The sequence below is a fragment of the Bombus affinis genome, chromosome 17, assembly GCF_024516045.1.
Source record: "Bombus affinis isolate iyBomAffi1 chromosome 17, iyBomAffi1.2, whole genome shotgun sequence".
In the NCBI taxonomy this organism is placed as follows: domain Eukaryota; kingdom Metazoa; phylum Arthropoda; class Insecta; order Hymenoptera; family Apidae; genus Bombus; species Bombus affinis.
Window position 1 is genome coordinate 1,486,077 of NC_066360.1, and position 19,515 is coordinate 1,505,591.

The 19,515-nt window shown below is 41.4% G+C and overlaps 1 long non-coding RNA gene across 1 annotated transcript; it reads right to left on the bottom strand.

Moving 5' to 3' along the window:
• Positions 1-11,351: 11,351 nt before the first annotated feature.
• Positions 11,352-19,220, bottom strand: LOC126926109 (uncharacterized). The gene is made up of 3 exons (XR_007714274.1): positions 18,774-19,220; positions 18,561-18,603; positions 11,352-18,245 (listed from the first exon to the last, which is right to left on the bottom strand). It is a non-coding gene; the product is annotated as an uncharacterized LOC126926109 (long non-coding RNA).
• Between the last annotated feature and the right edge of the window lie 295 nt (positions 19,221-19,515).

Consider the following 19,515-nt stretch of genomic DNA (forward strand, 5'->3'; position numbering starts at 1 on the left):
GGTTACCAGGTAAACTGTTAAATTTATTGAACAACTATCTTTCGGATAGGAAAATTGTGGTGCACTGCCAGGATGGTACGGTGAGAAGAAGCGTTTATGTGGATGTGGCTCAGGGGTCGATAATAGGTCCATTGTTGTGGAACCTAGTGTATGACGGACTCCTAAAGGTATTGTACCCGGTTAAGGATTTGGATGCGATCGCGTTACGTGATCACCATGTGGAAGTCGCAGGGGGCAGAGTACAGGAAACCATGAAGCTGGTCACAGACTGGTGCAAGGGTACGAGCCTTCATCTGGCGCAGGACAAGAAGGATGTCATTCTGCTCACCTGGAAACGAATCCCGAAGGTTTTGAACTTCGGCGTGGCTGGTGGCGAGATCGCCGCCAAAAATTCCGTGAAATACCAGGGAGTGCTTTTGGACAATGTCAGAAGGTATTCCTCCCCATCTGGAGCAAGTGTGCGACACGGCGAAGAGGTTCGTGAGAACCATTAGCAACTTGTTGTCTAAAGGTTAATGGACCCACCGACACCGTGGGGAAATTGTATTACGGTGTCTGGGATTCGGTGGTCTTGTACGCTGCGCCGATATGGGCGTCTGCCCTCGGTATGGAGAAGAATAGGAAAATTTTGGTGAGTGCGCAACGGGCGGCGTTGGTTCGTACGTCAACAGCGTAGAGAACAGTGTCTCACGAGACACTGTGTGTAGTAACGGGCAGCATGCCCATTTATATCAAGGCCAGGCTTCGGTGGAAGGAGTACGAGACGAAGTAGGGTGTTGGAATAAATCGGCAGGGCGAGTCTTATGACTTGGTGGAGGAGCTGCAGAGCCTGAAGCAAGAAACCCAGGACGGGTGGAGTATGGAAGGAAGTATATTTGTTTTTAAAACACGTCATAGATAATAGTAGGTAATAAACAAGTAACATAATAGAGCATATATAATATGAAACGACAATTTCTGAAAAATTAGTTGCTGATATGTTCCCTAGATCGTTAAAGATAAGTGATATGTCATTATGTCATAAACAGACAATAAAGTAATAAGAGTTTAATGTACTGCAAGAGTGCGGTAAAAGTTTGGAAACATAAGTAAGACAGATTATGATGTTAATGCGTAACATTATGGTTAATGATAACAAAGACGACGTACTGTCAAGCATTTTCCTAATTGTGAAGTTGTAAAAATGTTGTAGAAGTGAATAGTGAAAGTTTGCGGTGTACATAAGTCCTTCGATATCGATCCCTGCAAATTGCAGTGGTGCATCCTCCATCAACAGAACATTTATGACTCTTCTTCTCTGAATGCGAGAAAAATCATTGACGAGGAGAATGTTCGCATCTAGATAAACCAGAAAATTAAATTGAACACAGATGACGAATTGGATATGAATTTGAAATTTAAGTGGCTCTTCCTTGGAGCGCTAGTTACCATCCTCCTTGAATTCGATATTACTAGATCAATGATAAAGGAAGAAGATGAGTTTGTTGCATTAAAAATTGATTCTTCTTCTTCTCACGTAGCCCTTTCGGGAGACCTTACAATATCTGTTACAAAGCCGACTGAAACGTTAGAAAAAACAAAGCACAAATATGGATTCAAAGCAGAAGAAAATGCAGATTCGAAATTACTTGAAAATGAGAGTGATTTGTGTAGAAATTAGAAACTACCTCTGCGCACAATTACTGAGAATGAGATTTTTAAGAACTGTAAATTGCGCGTTAAGCATAAAAATGTAATGCAACATATTACTTCAATTTCGCACTTGACCAATCTGAAAAGCAAGGGAAAATTGATTCGTCGAAATTTGCGCCTTTTGAATTTAATTGGATAGAAGACGCTTGAATGGACCTGAAATGGAAATCGAAGGTATCGTTGAAGAAATTGCAACAGCAATACAGAAACATTCAGCACAATTCGTGCAATAAAATTGTAACACGTATGTCCGTATCGTTTCCTATTAGTAGCCGATCTTCAGGAGCCGAACCATACAGCGCGAAAGCTGTTATTACGTCACGTGAGATGGTCCGCGTAGCGTCCCTCGTGATCTGGCAGCCAAGGCCCATGCACCGTTATACAGACCCGCAATAAACCTAAAGAACCACCATAAACAGAATCTCTTTAACTTAATCTATAATCTTGCAAGTATTTTCAGTTTATGGGTGTGTAACTGCACACGAATCATTGGTCAATGCGGATGGAGAACGACTCATGTTGTTGTTGTGCCTCGGATCACGGATACCGCCTTGACGCACAAAACGTAACAATAGACAAACTCCGGGCAAAACAAAGTCACCGTTATGGGCAACCGTCGATCTAAAACGAATTCAAATTTTCCGACTCCCCCCCCCCCCCCCCTCCGACCAGTATAAATAAACCGTCGCGAGTTTTGTATCTATGAGTATATACGAGCATCCTTCTGCATCAACAAGCGATCCAAGTGTTATCACGAGTTATCTGTCGAGTTACGCGACAATCATTTATCGAATATTTATCCTCGATTTTATTTTACGATTTATACTTTGTACTAACGACTTAGCGAATATAGGCTGTACATTAATTTATTATTTTAAATATATTCGTTGGTTACGACAACAAACGGTAACCTCCAATAAATCTCACGGTCAAACATCCTGTATACCTGTGTCCTCTACAGTTCAAAAAGTACACCCACACCGAGCTTTTCTCCGTAATAACACGAAAACGCATTTCACTGCTTCTACGATATTAGTTCGGTTAGTACTCCGGCACCAAGTCGACAACTGCCAAGTCACCTACGGATCAATCAACATCTTGGACTGCCTCTACTACATTCAGGCAACATCAACATATCTACTCGGACTCGGTCTCGTGTATAGATCAGTCCGCATCTCAACACTGATTCTCTAACTTGAGAACAGTCAGCTTCTCGCTATCGGGTCTTCACCCATCAAACTGTAGATGTTTGTGTGTGAAGAGGACAAGGTCGTGAGGATTAATGACGAGACGCTTGCTGTCGTAACTGTCGAATGTGTTTGAGACAAATAAGTTAAAGTATAAACGTAGACGTTAGTCGTTAATACGAAGTATAAATCGCAATATAAAATCACGGAATAAATGCTTATCATTCACTTGATACACGCTCGTTAGATATTCAAAGTCACTCCAGATGCCGCTAAATACTTGCTATGAACTCTTTACGTACTTGGTAAGAACTATCGCTCGTGATCGCAGCGGTTTATTTATACCGGTCGGGGGGTGGGGGGATCAGAGAATTCGAATTTGTCTTCCTACGACGATTGCTGGTAGCGGTGACATTGTTTTTACATTACTTGTAGTCTAGCGGTCTTGATACTTCAAGGCAACACAACTACATGATTTGCTTTGTCCTATGACTCATGTGCCGCTACAAAACAATCGTCTACGACACTTACACCTTCCGAAACGACGTAACTCTTTATTGTACTAAGTTGTTGGAAATATAATTACTATAACCTGTTAATTGCGGTGTTATACCACATCAACCACCCCTATTATCCCAAAAGAAATAAGGGGATCGACCTGTTCGTGGTGTCGATTATTATAATCGTAACGGGAATTTACGACTCTCGTTGACGCGCATCCTCGCGAACGCGTCTCCCCGCGATAGCTCGAAAATACAGTGAGGAAGTGAGCCCTCAAGAGGTAACCTGCTCTATGGAGCAGTAAGAAAGAATAATGAAAGTGAGAAGCCTCATGTCAAAACAAAGCAAAAGAAAAGTGGCAAGAAAAACAGGAATTCAAGGAAGCGATACTCCTACGCGCGTTGCCAGGAGTTGTTCCATGAATGTCCTAAGAGGTTGACCGATGCAGTTGTTAATAACGATCGAGCATACCTGGAACCGGCCAGGTAACGACCTGAAGCTACGGAAGTTAGGAGGCTCTATGAGGAGTTGTGAGGTCAAGCAGGATCTGTAAACACCTCAATCCCAGGAAATAGTGTAATGTAAGTGTAGTGGTGCTAGTCAAAAGAAAGGTGAACCGTACAAATGTGAAGCTTACCCCATGAGCTTCGGGATACAGAGAGGGCTATCAACCCACGAACAGCATGCGCACCCTGCCGTTAGGAACGTAAAAAGAAGGGGAGCGGACCCCCAAAATACAAAAATATGGACTGTAGAAGAGGTGGCTCTCCTGAAGGAACTCGAAGAGGTCTATCAAGACCAACGATTTCCAAATATTGAAATAAGAAAAATTCTCACTAGCAAAACTACTGAATAAATATAAAAGGAAAAAGATGAAATTAGCTAATGCGGACGGGGACCTTCAAGAAGTTACCCAGGAGACAGAGGGAGGGTGCGATCCCGTTAATTCAGGCAATGCGCACGTTGAAGTGCCTGAAAGTAGCAGGAACAATGATGTGTCAATCCAGCAATGGAGACTCGCAATTGAGCAAGCAATCGAAAAGACAACCGAGGTGCCCCCTGTTTTAAGGGAGGTTAACAATCGGTTAGCAATACTGTGGAACGATTACAGAGAGAGAATGTGGAAGCCCTCGGTGATGAAATTAATAGTTTTATTGGCACATCTCTATATGGAATCAGTAATAAAGTCTGCAATGAGAACGCAGCTCCAAATGCAAAACCCCAAATAACTAAAAATATAAATAAAAATAAGAATAATAATTGTCGGAATAACAGGAACGCTAGAAGGAAATACTCCTACGCACGTTGCCAGGAGTTATTTCATGAATGTCCGAAGAAGTTAGCGGACGTAGTGGTGAACAACGACAGCGCATACCTGGAACCAGCCAGGCAGCTACCGAATGCTGTTGAAGTGAAGAGGTTCTATGAGGGCTTATAGGGTAAGATGGGTCCTTTAAATACTCCCGTCCCAGGAAATGGAGCCTCTGAACTGTCACTGATGGATCACTTTACGCCTATGACCGCTGAGGATGTGGGCGAGAAAATAAGTAAGATAAGGAAAAAGGCTGCGGCAGGACCTGCTGGATTACAAAAAGAGCTCTTATTGATACCTGGCCTGCCTGCAATTCTAGCAAAAATGTATGATATTTGTTGGTATAGTTCCTATTTTCCAGCAATTTGGAAGGAAAATAGGACTACCTTAATATCGAAGTTCAACAAAACTAGCAGCCTGGTCGAGAATTGGAGGCCTGAACAATAGGTCCTATTCTCGGTCGAATTTTCTCCTCCATCCTCGATCGAAAGATCAGAAAGAGTGTTGTGTTGAGCCTAAGGCAGAAGGGTTTTACATCCAAAAGTGGATGTAAAATCAATATTGACCTTCTAAGCGCTGCCTTAGATTATAGTAAATGGAATAATGGGGAGATATTCACAATAGTGGATATCTCCAAAGCGTTCGACACAATACCCCATTCGGTGTTAAAACCTTGCCTGAAGAGGGAGGGTGTGTCGCCCCCTATAATTCACTTCATTACCAAAATATACAAGGATGTTAAAACGACAATAAGAACTAAGGACAATATAGGGGTCGAGGTCAAGACCCCAGAGGTGTAAAGCAGGGTGATCCATTATCACCGCTGCTTTTTAATTTATGTATAAAGCTGCTGATCGAAATGATCAAAGAGCAAACCAGTGGCGTAAATATAAATACAAATAGAAAAATATCAATACTGGCCTTCGCTCATGACATTGCCTTACTTGATGGAGATGAGCGAGAGGCACAGCGTCAGGTGGATATCCTTCATGGGTACCTGAAGGACCTAAGAATAAACATCTCAAGCGAGAAGAGCCAAACGTTCCAGATTGTAGCTAAGAGAGACACCTGGTTCGTTAAGGATTCGGAAATTAGGTTCGACGATAATAATATACCAACAGTTGATCCCGATAAGGCCTTCAGATACCTGGGCGCCAAAATGAAGCCTTAGAAAGGCGTCCATTGTGGCCTAATAGTGCCCGAGATTCTGAGCATGGTGAGAAGAGTAAGGAAGCTTTTCTTGAAACCATGCTACAAGATCGAATTATTGACAAAATGTATCTTCCCTCGATTCATATATAATACAATTTATTGATCGATCCACCAATCGACGGTGTCTTAAAGCTTATGGATAGCATGGTCAGACAGGAAATTAAAGCAATTTTACACTTGGTACCATCTACAGCCACCAGTTTCTTTTACGCTCCAAAAAGTTATGGTGGGTTAGGGCTACCGAGATTTAAACACATAGTAAAACTCGGTATCCTGAGAAGCGCATTAAAAACAAAAGGTTCTACAGAATCAGCGGCGGCTAGCTTGATTGGAGACGACATTGATAAGAAACTTAAAAAGATCGCAAACTCCGTGAGGATAAATTGAGGATATCGGTCGTAAATTGTCCGACGTAGTCGAGGTGACGGAATTGTTTTGGCGAACACTTATCAAGATTTTAGTTAAACGCGTATATTAGGGGTTTATGATTCGACTCGCGGAAGCTCTTCTCGGTTTGTTCGGACCACTAAATGGACGCGTCACACTTCTTTGTGCCTTTCAACAAGTCATTGAGTGGTTGAAGAATTTGCGCGGCCATCGGTATGAAACGTCGATAAAAATTGATTATACCCAGGTGCCATCGCAAGTTTTTAACTGTCGCAGGTAACGGTACTTTAATTATAGCGTCAACACGTTCAGCTAATCGTTCGTATGGTTTTATCCCCCCTGCAATTACGGTGTAACTGAGGAATTTTATTTCGCCAAATTCGCATTTCGCGGAATTTATTACTCGTCTAGGCGTTTAAACCAAATCCGCAGGTGTTCGCGATGTCGTTCTTCATTTTCGGATGCGATCAAAAGTCGTGTCTCTATGCGTAGACGCAATCGAGACCTCTCGTGATTTCGTCCACGAATCTCTGACATGTTTGGGCGGTATTTCGAAGCCCAAACATCATATTGGTCGTTTCAAAAATACCACAAGGTGTGGTAGTCGCAGTCTTTTCTACGTCCTACGTCGCGATCGGAATTTGATGGTAAGCGCGAACGAGATCGATCTTAGAAAATATACGCTTGCCATACAGATTCTGCGCGAAGTCCTCGATGCGCGGCGGTGTGTACCTATCTGGAATGGTGCGGGCGTTCCATGCCCGATAGTCGCCATAAGGTTGAATCCGTCTGTCCTTTTCGGGTACGATGTGCAAGGGTGATGCCCACCGGCTTCGCGATGGCTGCATCATGCCTTACTTGATCATGACTTCGAATTGCCCCTTCGCCAGCTTGAGTCGATCGGAGGCAAGGCGGCGTGATTTGGCGTGGACGGAGGGATTCCAGGCGTCGTGCAGATATGATGTTGCACACCATGCCGTAGAGAACTTCTTTGGAAAACAGACGGTCTTGTTAGGTCAGAGAATTCCGTCAGTATTTTGTGATACAGTGACTCCATCGATGGTTTTAATGGTCACTACGTCGGTCGTGGCGGCGAATCCCCTTATGAACAGTTGCGTAGTCGTTTCCAGGAGGCATTTGTTTCGTGGGACTACGAGTAACCCGTAATGGTTCAGGAAATCCATGCCAATGATAGGCGTTTGCACATTGGCCACCACAAAACGCCACTCGAAATCTCGACGTAAGGATAAATTGAGGGACACGGTGATGATCCCATAGGTCGCAATCCGCGGCGTTCCGTTAGCGGCGAACAGTTCAGAGCCGCTTTTGTTCGCGGGTCCACGTACCTTGTTGCGCGGATAAACACATGTGTCGGCATCAGTGTCTACTAAAAATGAAATGTTCGTTCGCTTATCGCTGACAAAGATGCGGCGGGTTCCCAAGCCGTCGTCGTATGCCACGTTTACGGACGGCTGGCCCCGTTTCCCGACTTTCAATTGCATGATGAGTTGCAATTTCTCCCTCTTTCCCGATACTTCGCGTGGTAGAAACATAGTCCATCTGCCTCGGTGGGTCTCGGGATCTGGAACGGAGGCGGTATCTCGTAAGTGAGTGTAATCGTGGTCGCGGTCGTCGACGTTAATCGATGCTCAGCGCGTTTATTTGCGCTTGCATCTGGATCATTTTCTCGCTCAACGAGCTGATGGCGGTGGCCATGAGATCACTTGCTCTGACGTTTTGTACAGGTGGATCGGTAACGGCTGTTATACCGGACACGCGCTGGCATTCCGAGTATAAGCTTCCTCTACCTTGTCAGTTTCCCGGGTTAGCTTTTCGACGTCGGTATCGTCGACCACAGTTAGGACTTCCCGGATGAGATCGGGTAGTGGAATCTTCCAAAGCGTGAGGATGAATTGTTCCGCCAAAAACGGACTGGCGAGTTTTTTTTTTAAGTCATGGTAGAATTGGGACGGCTTCCTGTCGCCCATCACTTCGTTTTCCATTAACCTTCTTACTCTCTCACTGTCTGACTCGGCCATCCCGCAGGGAGGGCTTGCTTTTGCGAGCCTATGAGGCTGGCAAACCCACGTTCCCGCAGCCAGGGGGACCATCGGGACAAGCGTCCCGCTTACGTGAGTCCCTATGTACACCGCAGGGAAGGTCGCCGGGAGTGTAAGGCGTTTAAGTACGGTTACATTCTCTCTACGTGGCCTTGGGTAGTAGCGCACCCACGATCCTGATGCCAAGGATGGGACCGTCGGGATAAGTTCCCGGGTACGTAAGTACCTTGAGGCCCCCGCTTACGTGAGTCCCATCTGAAACTGCCGAGCACGGTTAGCAGGTCACCGGCCGGCAGTGACGTGGCCGTACATTCCTATGATAGTCCCACCAATGACTAAGGTTGGTACCACAGGCGGTCGAGTTACAGCCCGGAGGGAGTAGCGATCCCTCTGCTCGGCCAATTAATGGGTATAGACTTGTGGTGGCAATGGTTGATGACCAAGATGCTGGCAAGAGGGCCGAGTTAAGGTGATTGGCTCCACCGAATGGCCTTCGGCGGATGAGCAGCGTCCCACCTGCTGAGGAACCGTGAGGAACCGTCCCGGGAGACGGGAGGGCTTAGAATGTGCCCCGTTCGACCTGAGACGAGCGACAGCCCCTGCAGGCTTAGCTAATCCAGGGAGCAAGGCACTGGGTGCCTTGTGCGATGGTTGGGCGTTTTCTCCAACCCCTATTGGTCTTAGGGGACCCGGGTGCTGTATGGTTTCTATATCTGAGGAAAGTACCCGTTACCAAAAGACAATACTAGTTGTCTGACTTGGCCAGATTTCGAATTAGCTCGTCCTTGAGTTTCTCATATTGTCCGGTGGCCTGGGGATTCAACGCTATGTCCTCGATTCGCTCTAGATACTCAGGTTATAGACACCCTAGGAGGGTGGTGGATTTTTCTTCATCGCCCGCGATGCCCACTGCCGCGAACTGTCTCTCAAGTAAGGAGAATCATTGCACTATCTTCTTGACCATCATTGGAGGTAGGCGGACTACTTGACTGGTTGTAACTGTTTTATTATTGTTCGACATATCGTCAGCGCACTCGGAATCACGATAATTGAAATCTCGTTAGCTTTATCACGTCGGGGTCACCAATGTAGAGGATTGATTAAGGATCGATGAATATAGAATAACAATAACGATCAAATATATTTGAAATAACTTAAATAAATATAAGTATAAATACTGTTGAAAGACGCTCCTGCAATGTATTCGCAACGATAGTATATGATCGGTCGCAGATATCTCGATAGCTATAACCCGGATAAAAACTCGGACAATCTCGTAAATATTGATTTGTGGTGGCACTCGACAGCACAAATATCGCCAGTCGACACTAACTTACACCGGACAACGGTATCGCAGTGGTTAGCGCCTTGGGTTACGAACGTTCGGGACCCGGGTTCAAATCCCGGCGCACGTAGTCCGATTTTTCTTTCACGCATTAAATTAGAAGAAAAACAGCAATACCCCAGCAGCAACATCTACAGCCAATAGCTAGAATTATCACGGACAGTACTTACATCTTAAATTGGTGACCCCGACGTGATCGACAGCGAAAAGTGGTGTGATCGTGATAGCGCTACCGAGACTTCGATCATCGCGAATATAAGACTGTGGCAATATGGATCTACCGCTACGATAACCACGGAACGGCCCTTCCTTCAGCAAAAACCTCGACGCCTCACCGCCGACCCACGCAAGCAGGTGACAGGATACGAGACGACGACCAAGCCAGAAGTAACGTGGCCATTGCAAAGTTCGGGGGCATCATCACCAGCACGTCATACTAAAAAGAGGAACAGAGGCCTACGATCGTGCGCGGAACGCCCCGCACCATACTGACAGGTATCCTCGCCACATCGAAGACATCTGCACAGGTTTGATAACAAACGGCTGAAACTTTACCACATCTAGAAGAAACGTTATCACTAGTAAGGGGCACTGTAGCGGCACTCGACAGCACAAATACCGCCACTCGACACTAACACCGGACAACGGTAGCACAGTGGTCAGCGCCTTGGGTTATGAACGTTCGGGATGCAGTTTCGAATCCCGGCGTCCGTAGCCCAATTTTTCTTCCACGCATCTAAATTAGAAGAAAAACAGTAATACCTCAGCAGCGACATCTACAGCCAGCAGCTACAATTATCACGGACAACACTTACATCTCAGATCGTTAATTCGTAGATACTCGGTATATACTGTCTTGTTCACGATCGCGTCCGTTTATTTAAACTGGTCGGGGGGGGGGGGGGGATTTGAACTCGTCTTCATTCAACGGTTGCATATAGCGGCGACATTGTTTTGTCCGAAGTTTATTTAACATTACGTTTTCTGCGTCAAGGCTGTGTCAATATCCAGAGGCAAAACAACAACATGAGTCGCTCTCAATCCACCTCGTCCTATAACTCATATGCCGCTACAGATGTAACGTGCAGAAGGTGTCATAATCAACCAGAAACCCTAGGACATGTTCTAGGGTTATGTCAATTCACTATGGGCCTCCGGATAAAAAGACAAGATGAACCCGGATAAAAACCCTCCTCGTCAATAAATTAAGAGAGCAAAACGAGGTGTGTGTCGGACCTATAATAAAGGTAAGGGGTAATCTGTATAAACCGGACCTCGTAATTAAAAACGAGGAACGTATTCTCGTGGTCGACGTTACAGTCCGCTACGAGAATAGAGATTACCTCCTTAACGCTGACAAGGAAAAGATCGACAAATACCTCCCATGTCTAAAACAACTAAAATCCATATATGGCTTGAAGGAGGGAGCGATAATACCAGTGGTGTTTGGTAGCAGAGGGGTGATTACAACAAGAACCAAAGAAATTTTATATGAACTGGGCTTAAACAATAATAAGATAAAAACAATAATAATGAACGTATTTGAGAACTCCATCTAGAAGTGTAATATATTCTTAGATGGATGACAATGTTAATTATGTACAACGATTTTTTTAATTTATTTGTTTTAACTACTACTATTTTAGTTTTATTTCTTTATTAATATGATTACTAGTTTATTTATATTTATTGACTAGTCTAATCATTTATTTATTTATTTATTTATTTATATATGGTGTGCTATATCTATTATTTATTTATCAGTTTATGTTATTATATATATTTATTGTTACTGACATATGTCAATTATAAATGAACGTAGTTATAAGTCCCTACGAGGGGGTACCTCGGAAGTATGGAGCCTCGTTTTAGAGGTTCCACAGGTTGTAAGCAGCACGCCGCTATTTAACGGTCGTGCTGTGAGTTCTTTGGAGAGTCATAGTTGCTCAGGGGCAGGGAGACGTCTCACTTGCTCAAGTCGCACTCCTACCTCCCTGTGGTACCGCCGGTAACATGTCCGCCGTGTCGGAATAGTCCTCTGGACGCGGCGTACATGGCTAAACGGAATGTGGCGACGAAAGAGCGGAAGACACAAAGGAAATCGAGTCGGCTTGCCGATACAACGGTTTGTACTGTAAAGAATTGGAGACCTCAAATATAAAAGGAATCTGTTCCTTTGATGGGAATCGTTGACGATTTCGCAAGAATTTGATTTATGAGATGGAATGATTGGAAACTTTTTTGATTGGAAACAAAACTATTTGTTAAAGATAAATAGTAATAATGAAGAAGCCTCGGACGCAACGCTTCTCGGTCCCAGAAGCGCTGTGGCGGATTTACCCGTTTCGGAGGGGACCATAGTTGACGACTGGTCTATGTCTCTGGATATTAGTTGCTTTAAGATTTTGGTCCCATTAATGGGCGATATGCTCGCTTGTCCTGTCTGCGAGAAAAGGGAAGTCCACCTTTTCTTTATGACGTTGAGAGACCTAGACAAGCACATTAATTTGCTTCATGTCGATACTCCCATTCAATGGGGATGCATAAATTGTGGGAGAATCTTTCCAAAGCTCCATGGGGCGAGATGCCATATACTGAAATGTAGCGACCCTACAGAGTGCAGTGAGGGTCGATTCAAATGCGATGCTTGCCCCATGAGTTTCGGGACCCAAAGAGGGTTATAGATGCATGAGTGGCATGCGCACCCTGCCGTCAGAAATGTTAAGAGAAGAGGAATAACAGACTCCATGTTATGTCGCGTGAAATGGTTCGTGCGATGTCCTTCATTGTCTGACCGTCAAGGCCCAAGCACCATTAGACAGACCCTCGATAAACCTAAGGCCTCACCATAAACCGAATCTTATTAGTTTGCAGGTACCTTTAATCCTGCAGGTATTTTCGGTTTATATCTGGTAATTAAAACAGTCCTTAGGTTTATTGCACGTTCTTACAAATGACAGAGAAAGCGGGTAGTTACCTAACGGAAAGGTGAATATTTGTCTAACGGAATAGCCGGGTTTTCCTATGAACAAGGTCAACCCCGAGTCACGTCGGTAGGAGGCTTGCCCCTCCAATCTTCATTTATTAACGTTAGCTATAACCAATGGGCATCGCGGATCGTTACCCTCACTTTTCTAACGAAAAGTGTGAACACCTAATCCACGTCCTTAATTCAAAAGACACACCCACACCGAGCTTTCCTCCGTAATTACACAAGAACGAACTCCGCTATCATAACAGAGCAGTCAGTTCATCTCTATACTTCTTCTATGACATCAGGAGAGTCAACTCAACTTCTTCTACTTGCGCTCTAGACTTGTTCCACAGTCACATTGAAGTAACAGTTAAAGCTTATCAGTTAGTCTACATTAACTCGAATCAGAGGACAGTGCAAGGAACAGCAAGAGTCGGAAGTCAAGCATAATCTACAAGTCGAAGACAGTCAATCGACAGAATATATATCAGCACCGTCGTCAACACGAAAGGAGTCTCAGGTCGTACTCATTCGGAGTTGTCACTTCAAATACTCAATCTTGTATCACACTGAAGTTGTTGGATCATTCGAATATATAGTAACCTGTTACTAGCAGCGTTTTATTCAATCAACCATCCTTATTATCCCACAAGAAATAAGGGATAGAACGATTCGTGCCGTCGATTAGTCAAGTCGTAACGGGAATTTACGACTCCCTTGGCGCGCTTCTTCGAGATCGCGTCTCCCCGCGAACGTCCGAAAGTACACTCCACTAATCAAGAAAGTAGAGTGTGGTCGGTAGAAAAGATCACTCTCCTGAGGGAACTTGAACAAAATTTTAAGAATTATAAATACCTCAACGTAGAAATAAATAAGTATTTAACTAGCAAAGCGGTCGAGTAAAAAAGAAGTAAGAGAAAAGCTGTAAGGAATGAACACGTTGGTCGTCAGGAGAGTGCCCAAGAGACAGAGGACGGGTGCTATCTCGTTGACCCAAACTGCGCGCCAGAGCGGGTTGAAGACATTATAACAAACGAAGGACGAGGACACTGTGAAACTCGGTACCCTAAAGAGCGCTAAAGAAGCTTTAGCTACCCTAAAAAACTCACTGAATCCAGCGGCGTCTAGCTTCATAAGCAACGAGGAAGATAAAAATGAAAGAAAATAGCGAAGTTCCTAAGGATTAATTGGCCGGCCACTTCTGAGGACATTGAAAAAGCGAGAAAGAGGCTAAAGAGAGAATACGTAAAGCAGTGGTCTGAATCGAGGAGTCAGGGCCAAGGAGTCAAAGACTTCTCAAGAGAAAAGATCGATAACGTGTGGTTGAAGGAGTATAATTTGCTCAAGTCATCAAGATTTATAGATGCACTGAGACTAAGGACGAACACCTTTGGTACAAAAACTGTATTGGCACGGGCCGACAAAATAATACACGTAGCTTGCAGGAGGTATCGTGCCCAACCAGAAACCCTAGGACACATCTTAGGGTTGTGCCAATACACCAAAGATCTAAGAATAAGAAGACACGATATGATGAAGTCTCACCTCGCGAATAAATTAAATAAGAACAGTGAAGTATTTGTCGAGCCTACGATAAAAGTAGGAGGTAATCTGCATAATCCGGACCTCGTAGTTAGAAACGAGGAATGAATTCTCGTGGAGATTGCTTCCTTAAAGCGGAGAAGGAGAAGGTCAACACATACTTTCTATGCCTGTACAACCTAATGGCAAAATACAGTGTGGACGATGGAGAGATTTCATCCGTGGTCTTGGGAAGTAGAGGGGCCATAACGCCAAAAACCATCGAAATTTTAAGGGAACATGGCGTCACGAAAAGTGAAATGAACACGATTGTTATGAATGTTTTAAGAAGCTCTATAGAGATGTGCAACGTATTTTTAGATGGATGAACAAAATATTATTATTTATTTACTTATTTATTATTATTCATTTTAAATGTTAAATTATTATTGTTATTTATTTATTGACTATTATTTATTTATTTATTTATATATCATTAACTACTTCTAACTACTAATAGCTGAAGATGCAACTATTCAGGAGCTGAGCAAGAATATCTGCGATATATGTTCCGCTATTACCAACTTTATCTCTCAAAAGCTTGACTTTCAACACCGACCAAAGACCCTTAGTGTGCATAATTTCAGTCAGAGGTTCCACTCAAAACAAAACTCACGCAGCTACCAAAAAAAAGAAATCCATTTCAGATTCAGACAAACATCAGGGGAGATTTGAAAATCTCCGTGATGGACGATCCACACAACCAATACTGCGGTATCTATATACGGTATTTACCGGAAGCAGGCTCGATATTTGGATGACACCAGATGGTATCTTACGCGTCAGAAAGCTTCTTTTATGACCAATGCCCGGGAAGTTCATTTTCTTTTCGAATTCTTACATCTATTTAAGAGTATTCAGAATAGTTCACTAAAAATGATTTCTTAACTAATGGAACCTTAGTTTTGTGATACGATGTAGCTTTTGTTAGATTTGTAGAAAAATACAAACTTTACTGTGAGCCACGTCAGACTTCAAAGGGAGTAAAATTTCGGATGTTCCTTCTCTATTATTAGCTTATGAAGCCATTTTTTAATAGTTATTTAATATAGTTATTTAATAGCACATAATAATGCAACTCTTGTGTAGAGAACCAATAGAAAGAATAGAATTGAGTTGCTATCAGTCGCTGTGCAAGGTGCAGAAATTGTAGAAATCAGGATCAAATAAAACGCCGTTTTATTTGCTAGATAACTTTTGCGAGAACTAATAAACATTTGAGGCTTGACTTTTGCACACTTTTCGAAATTAAGAAAAGTAATATTTTCATAAAGCTTCAAGTTCGTATACTCAATTGTATATAAATATGTAGCGGCACGTGAGCTAGATGACAATCATATTGTTGTTTCTCCTTAGAGTACCAACATCGTTAGGACACAAGTAATGTAAGAACGAATAGACTCCGGGCAAAACAATGTCGCTGCTACGCATAACCATAACCGTCGAACAAAGACGAATTTGAATCTTCCCCCCCCCCCAACCAGTATAAATAAACCGACGCAACTGAAAAGAGTTTAGTATCTACAAGAATCTACGAGCATCTTCCTGTATCAACGAGCGATCTAAATGTTATCACGGATTATCTACCGAGTTATCGACGAGCATTTATCGAATATTTATCCGCGATTTTATTTTGCGATTTATACTCAATACTAACGACTCAGCGATTTTAGGCTGTATATTAATTTATTATTTTTAAATATATTCGGACGGTTACGACAACAAACGATAACCTCCAATAAATCTCAAGATCAAACATCCTATATACCTGTCCTCTACAAAATAAACGAACGCGATCGTAACGTGACCAGTTTTTCAGTCTCAGTCTCGAGCGATTTTAATAGCGATCAATATATAGTCTTAGCGAATCAGTTAGTACCGAGCATCTTGGCGAACATTCTCTGTATCTATTATCTTAAAATATATTTGACGGTTTTCAATATCAAAATATCTCGTCATTTAAAACACACCACCAATTATCTTCCACAACCCTGTGACACGGGTCACTGGGTATGCGTAATAGCATTTTCCCCTCCTCGCGAAAAGAAAAGGTAATATGTATGAGACACAGATGACCGAATGCCGAGTCGAACTAGTAAAACGGTCAACGTGGGAATTCGTACGTGACCCAGAAATAAACAACCAGAAGGAGCAGCAAAACATACGCTCTCAGGAGAACAGGTGCTAAATCTTAGTTCAAGATCAAGAACACAAAAGTAAATTCAACCAAAAGGAAACCATCGTGTAAATGGAAGAATAGCCTGCTGTTCGCCCATTCAACCGGTGAAAACATCAGTGACTGACGCCAAATGTCACACTCAAGAGAATCAGAAAATCGAATGAAGGTACTCCTGTTATTAAATGCTGCAATCTATGAACGGCAATCGGAATTTGAAAAAGATATATCGCTAGAAAAGTAACAGCAAACACAAAGAAATTCGTTTCGAGAGGTTTCTGTAGCGCTTTATTTTTTCGTCAGTATACTACGTTATTTCCTAACATTTGAGATCATATTTCAACTAAAATATATAATTCTAGCATTTAGTTTTGGTCAAGTGTAGCACATTGCTTCTACTTTCATATTCAAAACCAACAATCCTTTTCTCTCACCTCGAAAATCGAAAGAAAACACCGCAGCAGGGAATGAGCCGATGCAATCGACTGTCTGTGATGATGATTCTCGGAAGAAGAGAGATTTTTCTTCATTATTTAGACTCAATATGTTTATTGGGAAATACAGGAATAAAATAATCGATCCAATTGTAAAATCTGCTTTCTGACGCTCATTTTATTATTGGAAGGAGAGGGAGGAAACTCCAGACCATAAAAAATGGAAGGAAACAGATGCTTATGAATGTTCTGTCAACCACGGGAGAAAAGTGCAGGAAAATTGAGAGTAGACACCGTGACTGAAATGTTTTTGCTTTCAAAAAAATTACATTGCGTGAAACACAATCAATCGTCAATCATATCGATAACGGTGATACAATTTCATTTAAAATGTTAATCGCGAAGCTGATTTTGATGTGCTCTACGTCTTGTTATTATTCTCTTTTTTTTACTACCGATCAGTCGAAACTCGTGTTTTGTAAGCAACAGTGGTGTAACCAATATCGTAACGTTTCATATCGTATACAAAAGTATTAACCTATTTATGTCGAAAAACTGTTAGTTTAGATTATATCTTACGTTGAATTCGTCGTATGAAAGATAAGCGTAGGACACAAAGCGGTATTGTGTTTATGCTGAAACATAAAAAAGACAAGGACACCGCAAACACAAGAGTACCGTTTCGCGTCCTTACCTGGCTTTCATACGACGAATTTAAGTTAAGATACCTGGTGAACTAACAGTTCCTTTTAATCTTTTCATAAGGAATACAAAAATAGATCGATGAATGTATTAAAAAATATATGATTCCATTTGCAAAAATGAAGTTGAAATGGGACCCTACTACTGGATCTACAGAAAGGTAATTTGTACCGTATGTGATGTCTTCTTTCGAACTAAACAAATTTTGTTAAAACTATTTTTGATGACATCAATATCACGTGAGATATTCTACCGCTTATTGTTTCGACATTGGTTAAATATTGAGGTTAGGTTTCTATGTATAATAAATTTCTACGTGTAATAAAATATCTACACATAAAATGCATAGAAAAATTGAAAGTTTCAGACTATTTTGTAGATATTAGACTCGGTATATTATTTAAATCAGAATCTGAGAACTGAGATTTGTTTTATTTCATTCATAATTTTTGGTTAATAAATAAGAAAGATAACGAATGAATATATTGTACCACGTTTCTTAAATGAAACAATGCATTTTGCAATTAAAATGCAGACATTATAGCAAATAATACAGTAATAGTCGATAATCAAAAAGAAGTAGGGAAAAAACTTACCATAACAGCATGAAAAAAAATATATGGAGAATTGTGTTACTGGAATAAGCTTCTTTGTGTATCACGAAGTGCATCAGGGGAGGATTCTTAAACAAATTTCAACAAATAATTATACGTTAAGTTCTGTTATTAGTAACCATTATTTTTGGTTCTCAGCAAGCATTATCTTTGATGAAAATGTTTTTTAGCGGAAGAAAATAAAGTAGAAAGAACGACCTAACTTTTATATAAAAAAATATAATACATACGTTTAATTAAAACTAAAATATAAATATGTATATCATCACTCTTATGTTAATATAAATGTATAAATGCAAGTAGTACATTAGAGACGAAAAATATGATAAAAATAAGAAAAAAGAAAAATAAATAAGAAAACTGTATTGGTTTCTACGACTTACTTCCACATGTGGAATAGTCTATCTGGTTGCCGTTTGACCCATCCTAGAGACAGAATAAAGTTATTAGATTAAAATAAGCCACAGAAAGTTTTTAATTCATAAAATTTACAGGTATAAAGTATTTATCCTGAATAAATTCTTTTTATAAAAAATTGCAAGTCAACTTTCGAATAACCAGATTTTATATTTTATCTAGCAACTAGCACTTCTTACCAATTGCACAAACACTTGATAAACACAAAAATTGTAACGTTTAAATAGGTAACTATTTCGTAGCACGTCCGCACTATCGCGTTTCGGATACGAAAGACTGTTGAACAATACCGTCTCTATTAAAGGCAGATTCGTACTGCTTGTTCATTGTCTACGTTTCTGGACTACAAGCGAATCCTGTACGCTGCGCAAATGTCTCTGCACCGATTATATAAGGTCGTCAGAAAAGTGTCTTTCTTTTACAGACACGTCTTTTACAACAACGCATCTTTATACAAACATGAAACCTAATGACTCAAACGTTGTGATTTTTATCCTGATAAAACAAAATGGATCGTACGGAATTCGATAAAATAATATAACGAAATAAAACGAAAGACGTCGTGCATCCATTATTTCCTTATAAAACGAAACAAATTTTTCGGACGACCTAATATTTCAATTTTGCTACAATACAATAACAATTTTACATCTCGAAAATTGTCACTATTACGCTGCTGATTTTTATACAGATATTATATATCAAAATGGATAAAATATGTAATGTAATTTTTCGGACGACCTAATATTTCAATTTTGCTACAATACAATAACAATTTTACATCTCGAAAATTGTCACTATTACGCTGCTGATTTTTATACAGATATTATATATCAAAATGGATAAAATATGTAATTGCAAAATATATTCCATACTATGTAATAATTGTACAATATTTTACAGAAAATAGGTGATTTAATG